Source organism: Cupressus sempervirens, chromosome 3, assembly GCF_028749045.1.
Source record: "Cupressus sempervirens isolate cs-2001-9-10 chromosome 3, ASM2874904v1, whole genome shotgun sequence".
NCBI lineage: Eukaryota > Viridiplantae > Streptophyta > Pinopsida > Cupressales > Cupressaceae > Cupressus > Cupressus sempervirens.
Window position 1 is genome coordinate 895,301,539 of NC_143120.1, and position 17,607 is coordinate 895,319,145.

A 17,607-nucleotide genomic window follows, 5' to 3' on the forward strand; every position below is an offset into this window, starting at 1 on the left:
ATCTCCCAAATTAGTGCTAGCATCTTTGGCCAACCTCAGCAATATACAATAGGGATGCCACCCATGGGGCCAAGTAATCAACCTTTCATCGCCCCCAGCTTGTTCACCATAGCCCAAAGTACAATCCCATCATTTCCATTAAGTCTTGGGAGCTCAATACCACCAGCCACAAATCCACAAGCTACTACCTTCACTCCACAAAGCTATCAAAACCCACAAGCCACTGCCAATCTTCTACCAAGCTCCCAAGTGACCCCAGCTCCCACCACCACTCTACCAAGCTTCCAAATCCAGCCACAAAGCTATCAAACCCCATAAGTTCCATTCCCAAGCTTTCAATTCCCACCACCTCCACCACCAACTAATCCATTACCTCCAATTACCAACTACTTTTCAATGCCACTTCTAGGAGGTAATCCACCACCCCAGCCAACCACCAATTATTTGCAGATACCATCCCAAATGGGGGCACAACCCACATATATTGGTCAAACCCCACAAGCCCTTCGATCCTTTCCCCAAGCCTCACAACCATCTTATACCTTACCTCCACAAAGCAATCCATTTATCCCACAGCCAGCTTATGTTCCTCAATCCCAACCTCAAATCCCATATCAACAGCAAGCCTCGCAGCACATGCAGCAATATGCGCCACCTCCCCCTCAACAACCCGTCATCCACCATGCAGCTGCCCAAACAATGTACAATCCCTATCAGAAAATCCCTCACAACCATCCATATTCAGTGGCCCCATCCAGCACATACCTACCTCAAGGCACTCCTACATTGGGGGCACCCCAACCATCACCTATCAATTCAGAGTGGGAGCAAATGAAGACAGCTCTGAAAGCCATCCAAGAAGGGAATGATCCAAAGACATTCAAGTTTGAGAATGTGTGTCCTTACCCATTTGACAGAGCCATTACCACGACACCATTTCCCAAACACTTTGAGGTACCTAAATTTGACAAATTTAGAGGAAAAGGAGACCCTGTCACACATATCAAAGAATTTTACATGCATTGCCAGGACGTGGCATACAATGATGTCTTCCTCTTGCGCCTTTTTCCCAAAAGCTTGGCTAGACCAGCTCTTGAATGGTTTTATAGAATCCCCTATGGCACAATTAAAAACTTTGCTGAATTATCTGAGGCATTTGTAGCCCAATATGCCCATCTTGTTGAAACAGAGCTATCAATAGTTGATCTTGTCCACACCAAGAAAAAAGGTGGAGAAAGCCTTGCCAAATACCTGCAAAGATGGCAAACCCTTACCACCCGCATATCCTGCACCTTTCCAGAATGCCATGTGGTGAAAATGTTTATTGATAATGCACATCCCAGCTTGGCTCACCACATGACCATGAACTGTTTGCAGACCTATAAGGATATCAAAGAGAAAGGAATGATTCTTGAGCAAGGACTCATCAAAGATGGTGTGGTAAAGATTTACAAAGAGGCCAACCAAAATCAATCACATTCCAATGACAAGTCTAGGTATTGGAACAAAAACAAGCATGTTGCAACAGATGGGGTTACTGACACCAGACATGTGAATATCGTTGGTCCTTCTCAAAACCAGTCTAACCCACCATATCAAACAAACAACCAACAAGCTATCAATTACCAACAACGAAATAACCAAAGCTATCAAAACCACAATACAAGACCCAACTTTCAAGGGTCTAACAATCAAGCTAATGCCATCAATGTAGCTGCAGAGCAAAAGCCCAGATTCCAACCTGCACCTAGAAACTATACACCCCTTGGTGAGCCATTGGATGTTATTTTTGAGAAATTGGCTAAGGAAAACCTCATCAAATTTCCTCCTACCCAGCAAATTGATCCAAGCCAATCCAAAGCTGCATGGTACAAGGAAAATGAGTATTGCAAGTTCCATAGGGTAAACGGTCACACCACCCTCAGATGCATGAAACTGAAAGACTATGTGCAAGACCTCATTGATCGGAAGGAAATCACTGTTGGTGCCCAAACCTCTCCCAATGCAAGCTTACAGATTTATCAAAATGCTTTTCCTCCACACAACAACCAAAATCCTGGAAAAGCACCTATCCAAAACAACACCAACAACCGCCAGCCAAACCAACAGCATGGGAAGAACAATGACCACACTTCATCCTATATAGACTATGGTAGCCTTATAGGTTGTATATCTGAGAAAGAGCCTTCTATCAATGTTATCAATATCCGAGGACCAGACAATGAGTGTGCGGTCACCACTCGAAGAGCGCAATTTAACATCGCAGGCCCACAAGTTTCATCAACACCATCAGCTCCATCAAAAAGCCGGTACAATATCTTGGAACACCTTGGGAACATGCCAGCCCAAATATCCATTTTAGACCTTCTCCGCACTAGTCCTGTGTACAAAGACATCCTTGACAGTGCTCTCATAGAATCCCGTGTCCCTTCTGATATCAATGCTACTGATTTTCGTAATCTTGTTGGACACCTTTCATCCTCATGTGCCCTATCTTTCAAACCCACCGACATACCCGCGGTTGAGCCAGATCACACCCTTCCGCTTCGCATAGCCATCATGGTATCCAATTTTGCCGTGAAAAGAGTAATGATAGATAATGGATCAGCCTTGAACATTTGCACCCTAAAATTCATAAAACAAGCTGGGTATACTGAGGCAGATATGATCAGTGAGGTTATCACCATCAAAGCTTATGACAACTTGGAAAAGACCACAGAAGGGACTATTTTGCTACCAATCAAGGTTGGGCCAGTCATTCAAAAGACAGTTTGCCATGTTGTTGATCTAAACCTACCATTTAACATCCTCCTCAGTCGCCCATGGATTCATGCTATGAAGGTCGTTCCATCCACCTACCATCAGTGCATCAAATTTCTGCATCATGGCACTGAGGTAACCATCCATGCCGATCCAGAACCCTTTGCTTACTGCAATGCGGTTGAAGCTTCATATACAAACCATTGCCCTAGAATAGACATCGGCACAGCCATCGCCAGCTCATCCCACACTTTTAATGACGCAGAAACCATCCTTGCCTCCACCCTATCTACTGTAAAGATCAACAACAAAGGTTGTGGAGAATATAGTCTATCAGATGCATTTGCTGTCGGAGCAATCCCACTTGATCCACATACCCATGGACAGCCAACATATCACAAAGCTAAGGAGATTCCACCTCCTCGATACAAACAGTTTGGCCCAACCACCTTTGTGTCCTCAAAAACCCCTCTTCATGAGGAGCTCACTCTAGATATCAACAATTGGCTACATAAGGATGCACCTCCAAGAAATCAAGCATGCCTTGATCACTTCAGCCAGAAGTATCCCCAACAACATAAGCTCGTCATTGAAAAATGGAACTATCAAGGAGGTGGACTAGGACCAGAAGAAAGGGGCATGCAATGTCCCATCGAAGCACATGATTGGGAAATAAAGTCAGGTCTTGGCTTTGGCATACCCACAACTGGGGGCACCAACGAGAACGGTCACGCTTTTTCGAACATCCACCGCGACCTTGTCAAAATTGAAGACATTCCTGAGGAAGTTGAAAAGACAGCCTACGACAATATCCTAGACCAAATCTTCCTAGGAGACTCTGTTCTCTGAGAACTATCCATCTATCTCATTGACCTACCACTTGCTCATCCACAACTCATAGATTGGGACCAACCAAGTGTCATACATATTGATGAGTTTGCATCAGAGGAAGTGCTTCTAAGATTCATGGGAGCCAAAACTCCTCATAAGAAGACAAAGCTAGATTCTGCCTACATCTACAAGCTAGATCCCAAGGGGTATTTTGGAGAAAATCCCCAACCTAGTTTCGATACACCCAAAACTGGAACTAAGGTAAATCTGGGACTAGCTAAGGCAGCGAAGAGAACCCCTCAGCAAGAAAATCCAGAGCCACAAGCAGAACATGAGGACTTAGTATTGCCTCCTCAAGATAATTGACCAGAAGTGTCTTCTATTCTAATAGAGGATACTAGAGAAGTCAACATTGGTTCTTCAGAGATCCCTAGAATTGTTCACATTGCTGCATCCCTATCACAAGACCAAGCTGACCTCCTCTTTGAGGTTTTACGAGAGAACATTGGCCTATTTGCATGGTCATATCAAGACATGCCAGGACTTGATCCAAAGCTTGTGGTTCATCATCTTGCAGTCGATCCAAAGATCAAGCCCGTAAGACAAAAGCTTAGAAAAATGCACCCCAAGGTGGCCTTACTAGTCAAAGCTGAACTAGAAAGAATGTTAGCTGCTAAGGTTATTCGACCTATCGACTACTCAGAATGGATCTCCAACATGGTCCCTGTCACTAAGCCTTCCGGTGACATCAGAATCTGCACTGATTTTAGAGATCTTAACAAAGCTTGTCCAAAGGATGATTTTCCCTTGCCCAACATAGATATGATTGTAGATCTTACAGCTGGACATGAAATTCTGTCCCTTATGGATGGATTTTCTGGGTATAATCAGATCAAGATTGCAGAAGAGGACCAGCATAACACAGCATTCACTACCCCTTGGGGAACCTTTTGCTACACCATGATGCCTTTTGGCCTAAAGAATGTTGGGGCTACCTATCAAAGAGCTATGACAACCATTTTCCATGATCTTATCCATAGCATTTTGGAAGATTATGTGGACGATATCCTAGTCAAATCTCACACCTTCATGGATCATCTTGCTGACCTGGAAAAAGTCTTTGATAGGTTGGCCCAATATCATCTCATGCTAAATCCCAAGAAGTGTGTCTTTGGGGTCACATCTGGCAAGCTTCTAGGCTTCATAGTTTCTAAACGGGGTATAGAGATCGACCCCAAAAAGGTCAAGGCTATCTTAGACATGCCTCCTCCCCAGACACTATGACAACTTCGCTCTCTTCAGGGAAAACTTCAATCTGTCTGGTGTTTCATCTCCCAACTTGCAGATAAGTGTACACCGTTTTCACACTTGCTAAAGAAAAATGAGAACTTCAAGTGGGATCTTTTATGTCAGCGCAGCTTCGATCAGCTCAAGCAGTATCTCACCAATCCCCCTATCTTGGTTCCACCAGTTCCTGGTCGTCCCTTGATCTTGTATATATGCATATCTTTGCGAGGGCAAATCTCAGATGAAGAATACAGAGTAGCTCGACTCACCCAGCTAGATCTCTTAGACGAGAAGAGACAACAAGCCTATGACCATCTCACGGTCTACCAAACTCGTCTCAAAAGGAATTTCAACAAGAAGGTGCTCCCATGACACTTTCAGCCAGGTGATATGGTCCTCAAAGAAAATATGAAAGTCCAAGCAGATCGAGAAAAGAAAGGCAAGTTTGAACCTACATGGCTTGGTCCCTATGTGGTTACTGCCTCCTTTGGCTCTGGAGCCTATCAATTATCTACACCAGAAGGAGAACTCTTGAATGATCCCACTAACATCATTCATCTCAAGAAGTTCTATGCTTGAAGATCTTTGGTATACCCAGCTTTTGAAAAATACAAAAAAAATAGTAAAGAGAAATAAGCATCCAATGGTGAAAACTTGGCAATTCAAGCACCTTGGATAGGTACCTTGGTGAAAACCTGGTAATTCAGGTGCCTTGTGTGCTAAAGACTAATCCATTATCTATCACTATCCTATCTCTCATCCATCCACCCACCATCCCATAAAACACCTGCTTGTTCCCTTGGTGTTCCAATCAAATATCCAAAATCTGATGGAGCTTGTCAATACCTCCTGTACAGCTTGTAAATCTTGTACCAAAGCTTGTATTATACCTTGTAAATTTTGTACCGTACCTTGTATATATCTGAATCTTGTCCAAAGCTTGTACCATATTCCAGCTTGTAAATAATCTTGTATCCTAGCCTGTATCCTATCACATGCACACACAGAATCCCATTTTCCTTAAGCTTTTCACAAACCATCTACCTATCCACCTATCAACTGTTATAGACATCCCATCCTTCACAAACATTTCCATCTCACAAAAAAACAAAACATGAACAAACTTGTACATTTGTAACATATCTTGGTCTGTCAGCTTGTACATCCTCTTTAGCTTAGTATCATTGTATCTATCCAGCTTTCGTGTTAGTTCATCCTTGGTCAACATCTTGCACACATCGCACACCTTGGTTAGATATTCCAATGCATCCTTTAGCTAGATCTCCTGTCACCAAAGTGTTATCCTTCTTAATTCAGCTTGTCAGACACATCACTCATCCAGATCCATCAGCTTAGGTGCTCTCTGATAGATCCTTGCAAGATATAGCTTTCCTCATGTCTGATCTTGGTCCGTTAGTACCTCGTCCTACCCATCTCGTTGGCAAACAGTTCTCTTTTGGATTTTTGCTTTCTTTGGATTTGGGATCTTCCCTTTTGGGTCTTGAAATATCTTTTCCAAGCAATCTCCTTGTTCCGTCCTCAAGGTTGCCATGATCTTCCATATCATGGTATGCTGTGAATGGGGCAATTAGAGTGTAAGGTCTTGATTAGGTCTTTTGCTTGTTTTCTTTTTCTGCTTGTGGGTTACCTAGTGTCGTTTTCACGCTCCTTCCTCTAGGATTCATGTGTGATACTGGGGCAATCCTTGCGTGTTTGTTTCGAGTCAGTTCGTCAGTCCTCTGGACAGTTGGTGAAAAGGCCTTGATGTTCTTGGTAACTTTGGCAATTAACCAACAGTCCTATAGCAAATCTAGTGCTCAACTACATGGTGGTACTTCTCTTTGAAGTATCCCCCCGCTCAAAAAGCTTCAATGGATTCCCTTCATCTCCATTATCTCCCATCCATATCCTACATTTGTCGCTCCTACCCCAGCTTATGCATCAGTATCTCTTTGAATCACTCCTCACGCTTAGCTTTAGGGATCCACAATCCTAGTCTTAGGGATCCACCAATCAAATCAATCCACCAAGCCTCATCTTTCGAGATCCACAATCCTAGTCCTAGGGATCTCTGAAAACCCATCTTCCGCCAATCTGACTCTTTGAAATCCTGTTGCATCAGCTTTATCATTCTATCATCCATCTCCCTACCATGGATTCCTTTTATAGCGCTCCGCTCCTCCATCTCCCCCCCCCCCCCCCCCAATCCTGGAAAGTCTTAAGCTTGCTTTACTGTTGTGCCCTTGATTTCCCTTCATCATTCTCCCATAGTGAGAGTTTGAGCTAATTCAACCCCTTCTCTTTTCCAATCTGTGTACTTTTCAAGAAGTTGTCGAGCCTCATTTCTCTCCCCGCCACCTTCTTGAGGGGGCATCATCTAAGTCTAGTCTCTCCTCTTCTTATCCGAGACTGGGGCAACCTTGTTGCTAAAACATCTTCTTCGTGTCGTCTTCATTCGAACTTCTTTGAAATAGTGTTGTCTCAACACTATGTCAAAGAGGGGCAAAATGTAGACCCCTAAATTTGATTACACTGCTTTGGTAATCTAATTTAGCCATCTCTAAAGGCGTCATTAATTAAATTTTTATTTAATTAATCCTTTGCCATCCCTAGTTGATTAATTTAATTAATCATCTATAGTCCTAATTGATAAATCAAATAATCTATTATTTATCAATTAAATCCTTTTCTCCTATCTAATTCCAAAAATCCCCATTTATTAAATAAATCTATTTGATAAATGAAATCCTCAAATTCGAAAACCCCTAACCTATCTCTAATCCTCCATTTAGCCTAATCCACCCCATCCACCCATACTAACCAAGCTTAGCCACTAACTCACCCACCCTCATTAATGCCATCCACTTGCACATCTCTAACATCCCTAAACTAATCCTAAAACCAAGCCTAATCCACCCCCTAATGTTGTCACATTCCTTAAACAAGTTTAAGACTTTCCTAATCCAAACCAAAGTCTCCCCTCAAAAAACCCAACCACTAAGTCATGAGTGCTCTTACAAAATACAAAGACTCTTACAAGCCCACTCATGACTCTTACACCCATCTTCCACACTCATTCCTCTTACATCCCTCTTACATACTCAACCCCACTCATCATGCCTTTAACCAACCCTTTACCCTACCCTCTCACACTCATCCTCCTTGTGACAAGTGTCACCTTCCCATTGGTGCTAAACAAGCACAATCCATGTGCTCTCCTTTGAGTGCATCCTAGCCCTCCTTAAGCCTTCATCCATCCTTGCATCTAAGCCCTCCATCCCTCTACCCCTTAGCCTATAAATTGAATCCCATCCCAAGCCATTTCATCAACAATCTTTGAGCTAAAGTTACCATGCTATTTTGAGAACCAAAGCCATCAACCATACCCTTATAATGCCAAATTGAGAGCTCACAAAGCTACCAATTTGCCATTACCCATCTCCATTGAAGCAGCTTTTGAGCATCTTGGGCATACATCCACAGCAAAAGGACACATCTCCAGAATCAAGAAAGCATGGAGTGCTTTTTCTTGTGAGGTTTGCAATTCTTGTTTTCTTCCTTTGTCTAAGCATATATGTGAATTTAGTTTTTGGTTTGTGAATGTTTACTTTCTTTGTTAATGTTCTTTGCATACTAATTCTTGTTCTACAGGCTCAACAAACTTTCATGGAAGCATTAGGAAATGGTGTTTGGGTTGAATTCATCAATAAAAGCCCCAGTATCAATTCTGAAGTTTTTCCTATGTGTTTAAAGGATATGGAATTCTTCCATCGACTAGAAGAAGAAGGTGTTTCACTTGAGTTGCTGTGGGATAAAGTGAAAACACTATTTAAATTGAGTTGCTTTTTAAATACTATTTAAATATAATTTAAAATATAAATTTATCCATGAAAAATCCAATGAATAGGTGCTCCTGCATCATAGACGGAGATGCTGATGCAAGGTATGATGTTACTGACTTCCCTCTTAGCGCCCTAGTCCACCAACTCATACATGAAACCATGGGACAAAAAAGAAAAAATGTTGCATTTAAAAGCTTTTTCGATCGGTTATTAGGAGTATGAACGAGGTCTGCATGTCAGATTCGAATGAAGCCCTAAGATTCATTCAAAGCCCCCACGCCAATATCGGCATGGAGGCTTCAAGTGAAGCCCCTTAGGACCTTCATTCAAAAATTTGGCTTCATTTGAAGCCCCTAAAATTTAGTTTCCCCACTTTCCATCTGATTTCTTCATTATGGAAAGTGGGAACCATTATTGTGGCCCTACCAGGAACAAAATTTTATCACCTAATTTTCCTTTTGTTGACTTCATGATCTTTCTATGAAGCAAATAAAATAATAACTAACATTTTCTATGTTTCAAACTTCTATGTTGACTAAAAAACATTTGCTGAAATAACTTTATTTGACAAATTCCATTAAAAAATTATAACCTTTTTCAACCTAGACTTATATTAGACATTTTATAAGTTACACTAGATTAACATGTTTAAAAGTAACTACACATATCTAAATGTGTGCACTACATAAGTGTGCGATAAAAATATATATGTATATTTCAATCTATCTTGACATATGTTCATAATCACTCGTATGAAAAGGAATGTATTCAAATATTTCAAGCTCATCTTTGTCATTTGGCTCCCCAAAAATGTGCATACAAGTAACAAAATATTATAGAAAGTCAAGTAGTCAAACTATTTGCTAAATGTTACAAGAGAACGATAGATCGTTCATTGTTGAATATATAAAATATTTCATATACCTATAAATGAAAACTTTCATACATGGGATGAAGCATTCTGGTTGTTTGAAAGTCTATTGGACATTGTGAGCTTGCATAAAAAATATCACAACAGTCCTTGAATGTTTGAATGTTCTTTTTTCACCTATAAGTAGTGGTGAATATAGAAATAATGAGACATTTTATTTAATCTACTATATGGATTTGAAGCAAACAAATTTATTATAGCAACTCAATGCAAAGGAAAATCAATATATTTAATTTAAAATAGTCTAAATGTGTTCATACAAAAACTCTAATGATTATCCCTATTTAATTGATCTTTATATATTCCTAGTTTTTCAGCTAATGACCAGCCAAATGAAGCCCATAAAGACAACAAGACACAATTTATACCCAAATTAGCATTTTAGAATATTATGAGTGAACCACTTTTCTTTCTTTGTAGCCTATTTTATCTTGGAAATAGGATACCAAATCATGTTGTTATCCTTGATTTATAATCTTATCCTAGTTGATATTTTCTAACAGAAAATTCAATAATCTATTTAGATAACTTGTCTTTTATAGTGTTAACCATTCTCCAAAAATACATATTTTTTTTCTAAAAATATCTTCGAACTTAATGGAAAGCTCATGATTCAACTACCTCTTGTCTCCTATTGAGGTATTTTGGAGATGATATAATAAATAATTCATTCCATCCTACATTGGTAATACTTCTTATTTGGTGAATACATCATTTCATCAAAAAGATTCTTTGTGTGGTGAACCTTTAGCATTTTACCTATACAGTAGATAGATCAGAAGCAACAACATATTTAAATAAACTAAATATCTCTAGAAACATATATGTATATATGTAATAATGTAAATCAAATCAATCTGGAATATTTTCAAGATATAAGTTAAATTCTCATGGATCATTTAGAAGTCATATGTCACAAAAATCTTCAAGTGGGTTACAATTTCTTATTTTTGAAAAATAAATCAAATATTGAGTAAATTTGAACCTAAGATTTATTTAAAATAACTTTAAGATATATATTCAATAAAAAAATAAAAAAATAAAAGATAATAGAACTATATCATTGAACATAAGAGGAACAAAATTCCATCACTTGATTTTCCTTTTGTTGACTTCAAAATCTTTCTGTGAAACAAATAAAAAACAAATAACATTTTCTATGTTTCAAACTTCTATATTGACTACAAAACATCTTCTCAAATAACTTTATTTGGTGAATTCAATTTAACAGATTAGAACCATTTCCAACATAAACTTATACTAGATTTTCAATAATTTTCAAACTTCTATTTTGACTACAAAAGATCTCTTGGAATATAGATCATCCATTGTTGAATATGTAAAATATTTCATATATCATACTATTTAATCTTGCCAGGTTGTTTGAACAGCTACATGACACTGAAAAAGCAAATCTTTTGTACAGGCTAATATTGTTCAAGTTTCCTGATTATGTGGATGCATATCTATGACTTGCAGCCATGGCCCAGGCTCGAAATGAGATCCAACTAAGCCTAGAATTGATTGGGGAGGCACTTAAGGTGGATAAAACCTCAGTAAATGCGATTACCATGCTTGGCAACCTAGAACTGAAAACAGATGACTGGCTTAAAGCAAAAGAAATAGTTAAAATTGCACAAAATGTATCAGATGGTAAGGATGCTTATGCTGACATTTCTCTTGGAAAATGGAATTATTTTGCAGCTTCATGCAATGAGAAGAAGGATCCAGATGCGGAGGGAATACATCTTGATAAGGCTACGGAATTGTATTGTAAAGTGTTGGCTCAGAGACCTGGAAATGTCTATGCTGCAAATGGGGCAAGCATTGTGCTAGCCGAAAGGGGTCATTTTGATATTGCAAAAGAAATTTTCACACAGGTTCAAGAAGCTGCAGCAGGAAACATCTTTGTTCAGATGCCTGATGTGTGGGTAAATCTAGTGTTGGAGTTGAGGAAAGCCAACTCCGAAGACGCCAAGATCACCTGCATGCAAAACCTGTCAAAGAGAAGCCATAGAAGGGGAGGAGCATGGAGCACGGGCAAAACCCTAAACAGACATGAGAGACACCATGAATGCAAACACAAGAAGAAATGTATTTACAATAAGAAATGATGTGATGTTGTGAAAATACAAAGAGGGAGCCCAAATATAAAGAGCTCATGGAAGCTTGTAGAACAAGCTAGAAGGAGGTAGAGGACAAAAATGACAACTCAGCACATATCCACAAAAAATTGGAATATGCTAAAAAAAGGAGCAAACTCTCAAGTTGTCAACAACTAACCACTACATGCATTAAATACTAAATATTAAATAAATGCATGACCTAAGTAAGCTTAAGCAATAGAATAAATAATTAAATATTAATTATTTACTCTAACACCCCCCCTTAAGTGCAACTTAGGGAAATGCCTTAAGCTCACAAAGCTAAGATGAATGCATAATGGGTCCCGGCAACGAGGCCATTTTAGGTACCCAAGTACAATGCAAGAAAATGCAACCTCTGTAAGCAGGGAAAGAGAGAAAACCACATGGGAAAAACCCTCCCCCAAAAAGAGGTAAGAACCCAGTGAAGAGCTGAAGAAGTCTCCAATTAGGGAAATTGTCCCCTAAAATAGGAACAAGAAGTGATCATGAAGAAGTAGCATCGCTAAAGCATGAAGAAGCCGCAAATCTGTCAAACTGTTGATTAAAAGAACCTCCATGGAAGAAGAAGGCACAAACCGAGCATGTCTATATGGTAGATGATCCATCTCACCGAAATGCATAGGTAGCCAGCCACTGCAATCGCCTTGTATATAGGATCAACCATTGAATACATAGTTCACACTATCGAACCATCGAACCATGGATGCATTAGAACAATAGCATAACCCCCCCCTTAATGCAAATGGGGTGTGATGACAGGCAACTGAGAAGGTGAGCCAAATCTCCTACAAACAAACCAAGAACGAGGAGAGAGGAAAAGAGGTACAGACACCGATAAAGACACGATCTAACTGACTCTACATGGGGCTAATGTCATGGAAGGGACACTCACTTGACAAAGGGAGAATGCCTAAAATAACAAACAAATAATCCCCCCCATGGTGCTTTATGAAATAGTGCATGCACAACTAACTCAAAACAACGTTCATAACTCCCAAAATACAAAAGTGACAGTTTATCTCAGTGCGAGAATAAAAAGTGCTTCAAAATGATAGCTACAATGATCAGAACTGAAAAAGAGCTGAACCAAAAGAAAGTACAACCAAAAATAAAGCAAACCATGCCAGGAAAACGATCCTCGGGCCTAAAACAGTCAAAATATCCACCATAGAGCAAAAACGTCAAAACTATGATAGAAAGATCAGAGGCCAAAAATGAAGAAAAAGGACTACATTTCTGAAAAGTACACAGAACCAACTTTTTAGAAATATAAATTTTTCAAAAAACAGGCATGGGACGCAAAAGATATGCATGCCAGAGTCAAAAAAGAACTTCGAACTTTTATAGAAAAAATGGATAATAAAAAAGCATCAAAATCAAAAAACCAAAATCTCCGTCTCGGAACCAGCTTTTCGGTGCTTCTTTCGGATCAGAAAAATACCTCCGTATGCAAAAGTTATGGCCAAAAAATGAAAGGTAGGTCTAAAACCAAATCAGGAGAGGTGCAAGGCAAGGTCTGATGACGTTAGCAAAACATATGGTTAAATTTGACAGCCCATCAGCCGTCGCGGCAAAAAAGGCCACGTGGATGCCAAGTGGCGGGCAGATGACATGGTAGAGGCCACGTGGCAATGTGCCACGTGGCGCACCTATCACGTTTCAGGCGCAGAAACGCTGAAAATGCTGACTGGGCGGTACTGTTGTGCTGACTGTAAACCCTAAGCTGGCGGGCGGAGGGAGCAGACAAGAGGAGCGGCGGAGGCGCTGCTGTCTTCAGCTGAGCGGAGGCGAAAGAATCGGGAGCGCCGCCTGCGGAGGGTGGTGAATGGTCGGCGGCCGGTCCAGGCGGAGGATCAGGCGGCGCCTGTTGCGGCCGTTGCGGGCCACGCGTGGGTGGCGCGGCGGCAGCCCTGCAAAAATTAAATTTTTTTTTTTTAAATCGTCGAGATCGTCCGTACGACCGTACGGAAGGGCCTATGGGTAAAAAAATTTGCCTCTTGGAGCTCTATCTCCAAATTCAACAAGTTTTATATGAATCCTAACTGCAAACGGCCTTCCGGATCCAATGGTGATGTCCGTTTGGGCCCAAAGTGCTTCAAAAATTTGCTGATCCCCTGATTTGAAGAAAAATTGCACAAACAAACTAGGGTTTGTGACTTCAAATCACGGCTTCAAAATTTTTTCAACGAAGCAGCAACAGGAAGGCTCTGATACCATGTTGGAGTTGAGGAAAGCCAACTCCGAAGACGCCAAGATCACCTGCATGCGAAACCTGTCAAAGAGAAGCCATAGAAGGGGAGGAGCATGGAGCATGGGCAAAACCCTAAACGGACATGAGAGACACCATGAATGCAAACACAAGAAGAAATGTATTTACAATAAGAAATGATGTGATGTTGTGAAAATACAAAGAGGGAGCCCGAATATAAAGAGCTCATGGAAGCTTGTAGAACAAGCTAGAAGGAGGTAGAGGACAAAAATGACAACTCAGCACATATCCACAAAAAAGTGGAATATGCTAAAAAAAGGAGCAAACTCTCGAGTTGTCAACAACTAACCACTACATGCATTAAATACTAAATATTAAATAAATGCATGACCTAAGTAAGCTTAAGCAATAGAATAAATAATTAAATATTAATTATTTACTCTAACATCTAGCACATGTTTACTTTGCACAAGGACAGTTTGGGCTTGCAGTGAAAATGTATCAAAATTGTTTGAGGAAATTCTATTTTGCCACTGACACCCAAATTTTATTATATTTAGCTCGATCACATTATGAAGCAGAACAGTGGCAAGATTGTAAAAGAACATTATTAAGTGCAGTACATTTGGCACCCTCAAATTACATGTTACGCTTTGATGTTGGTGTTGCCATGCAGAAGTTTTCAACTTCAACACTTCAAAAGCAAAAATGTACTGCTGATGAGGTTCGTCAAGCAGTGTCTGAATTAAAGAATGTGCTCCGTGTGTTTAGCCAACTGTCAGAAGTGCTAAGCCCTCATACACATGGCAAGTTTTAAGGATTAATATAGGCCGCCCACGTTGTAGCCCTATATGATTGCTTTCACAACCTGCCATCTCCGTGCATTTTTTCTATATGTATGCTAATTTGATTTAAGGAACTGTCAGGCTATGTAATTGTATGATTTGATCATGAGCAAAACTTTGTGGAATAATGAAATATGATACAAGAAACAAGGAATATGCACTATGTTTCAATGAATTTTTAAAAATGTCAAGGTTGATTTTGCAAGATGAGCATCATAGAACTTTACAAAATTATGAAGACAAGGCAAATTTTGTCTTGCTGAACAAGAAAGCATATTTCTAACTGAAGTATTGACATAAAAAGTTTAGTAACTATCCTAGAAAGTAATCTTGAGGAAAAAGAGCATATTCTTAAAGTAGTGGCTTGGTAGAAATCCATTAAAAGTGTCCATTAAAAGACACAATACAGCCTGAATATGTCAGTATATGGCAGAGAGTTTTACATGGCATTCCTAGGATAAATAGAATAGTAGTCAAGCCCTATTCAAGAATGAAAAAGCTTGTTATTTTCTAAGGAGAGGACTTCTATCAAGACGAATCATTAAATGTGGAGTGCACTTTGTAACAGACACAAAAGATTGCATGAAATTTGTGAAAGGGGTGCAGAAGATGCTCACTTTTTCCTTGCAGAGTAACAAGTAGTTGGTGTTGTTGTTTCTATTAGTGTGAATTATGCAAAGTAGCCAATTGTGTTTGATAAGAAACTCAGTGTCAATTCAGATGACATCCATTTCAAAGGAAGAAGACCTGATAAAGATAAGGCTCTTCAAGCCCTAAGGAGATCAAAAGTGTTCAAAATTCTAGAACCCTACACAGTCGAGAGAAGACAGAGTGTGCAGAGTTTCCCCTAATAGTTGAGATCATGAACATAATCCAAATAGGCAGTTCATGGAAAGTCACATAGTATGAGTGAAGAATCTAATGAGATGATACACTGCATATCATAAAAAGTGGAAAAAAAAACCCCAAAAAAAACTTTAAAATACCATGTGATCGGAGCATGAAGGAGGTGGCAAGAACAAGAGCTAAAACAAAAGGGTGATGACATTCAAGAAAGCACAAATGGAAGTCTACAATCATAGCAATAAGTCACAACAAAACTTTATTACAATGTTCTACAATCAAATGCACTCGTCAATGATCTGTAGTAGACGTGCCCTTGTGCCCTTTTCGATGGAGACCGGACTTTTTTGCTTCCCTCGTGCCAATGTTGATGGAGACTAGACTCGTAGCTTCCCTCGCGCCAATGTTGATGGAGACTGGACTCGCAGCTTCGCCAAATGAAATGTGAATTACATTTTTGCCCTTTTTGTTTTTGTTTTATGCTGCCTTGTGTGTCGCAATTTCAACAAAATTAATTTGTTGCAATTGCGACCAACACGGGGATGTTATTAAAAAAAACAAAAAATTGCTTTATAACGCGACCAACCAACCCATTTAAAAAACTTGGTCGCAATTTTTGGTCACGATTTAGGGTGAAATGCACTAGTGGCATGTACAAACCATTTTTGAGAGTCTCAATTTTGTCTCTCTTTGATATAATGCAATTTTTTAGCATTGTGTCAAAGAAAACAATGAAAAATTACTTACAAATATAACTCAGTAATGGTAGTGTAGATGGGTGCTCCCTTGAGAAATTATTTGCGGAATGCAAATGATAGATCAATTTATCGACAATAAAAATATGAATCCATAACAATGAACAAATGAAAAATTGGAGTTCAAACACAAAAGTAATGAGGCTTGGAGTGTTAAAAGCATCATAATTAATACAAAACACAATATTCACACACCCATTTAGGTAGAAAATGAGTTATAAAAGGACTTGGAGAGGAGGTTTGAGATCATTTTCACTCTCTCTTTTGTAAGAATTTGAGCTAAGAAGATGAACAAACTAACGATGGAGAGACATCGTGAAGAAAAACAAATCTACCAGAGACTAGCAGACATTGGATCACAGATGATTACTTTGAGTCCACTTTATGATTACGTACTTATTCATGCATTTCAATGAGCCTAGGGGGGTCAAAAAGGTTCCAAGGGGAAAGTTTTAGGGCCAAAGCGCCTCAACTACATAGGAAACATGTTGGCATAACTAATATACAAGTTGTTACTATTGACCTTATGGTAAAATAATTTATCAATTAGTGACTAAACACTTAATCAGATCGATTGATTACATTTCTACTGAGCTTGATAGTTGTTACCGAGCCTCAAATTTAGATAGCAATGCATGACGAGCTTCACATAGTCTACCAAGCTCATCAATGCAAACCATGCAGGAAGTAGTGTTAAACGAGATTATTAGTATCTACTAAGCTGACAATGTTAACAAAGAAAATTGACACTAGTGTTGACCGAGCTGCAGTGTCAACCGAGCCTTTTAGTATCTACCAAGTTCTCTAGTGTTTGTCGAGTCACCTAATGCTAATAAAGTTTGTGCCTACTCTTGAGTGATTAATTTGGACTGAGGACCACTGTCAACCAAATATCAGAGCTTTCCAAGTTAATAGTATTGCCAAGTGTCAGAATATCACCTAAGTGGTCTTCAGAACCCTAGTTATAGCAGTAAGTCGACTTAGTGAAGATTGCTTGAATTGGGTTTTGTAGCTGACTCCAGAAGGTAATTAATTGGATTGGTATATATGTAATACATCTTATAATATCCAAGCATGAATGAGTAATAATTAAGAAGCATAATGAATGGGAATTAGAAGAAAAAGGCTACAAGCAAGATAAGGGAAAGTAGAGTCTC

At 39.5% G+C, this 17,607-nt stretch overlaps 1 pseudogene; it reads left to right on the forward strand.

Annotated features, from left to right (window-relative positions):
* Positions 1-14,824, forward strand: part of LOC149569680 (protein CTR9 homolog) — a 29,871-nt pseudogene extending 15,047 nt beyond the window's left edge.
* The last annotated feature ends 2,783 nt before the right edge of the window (positions 14,825-17,607 follow it).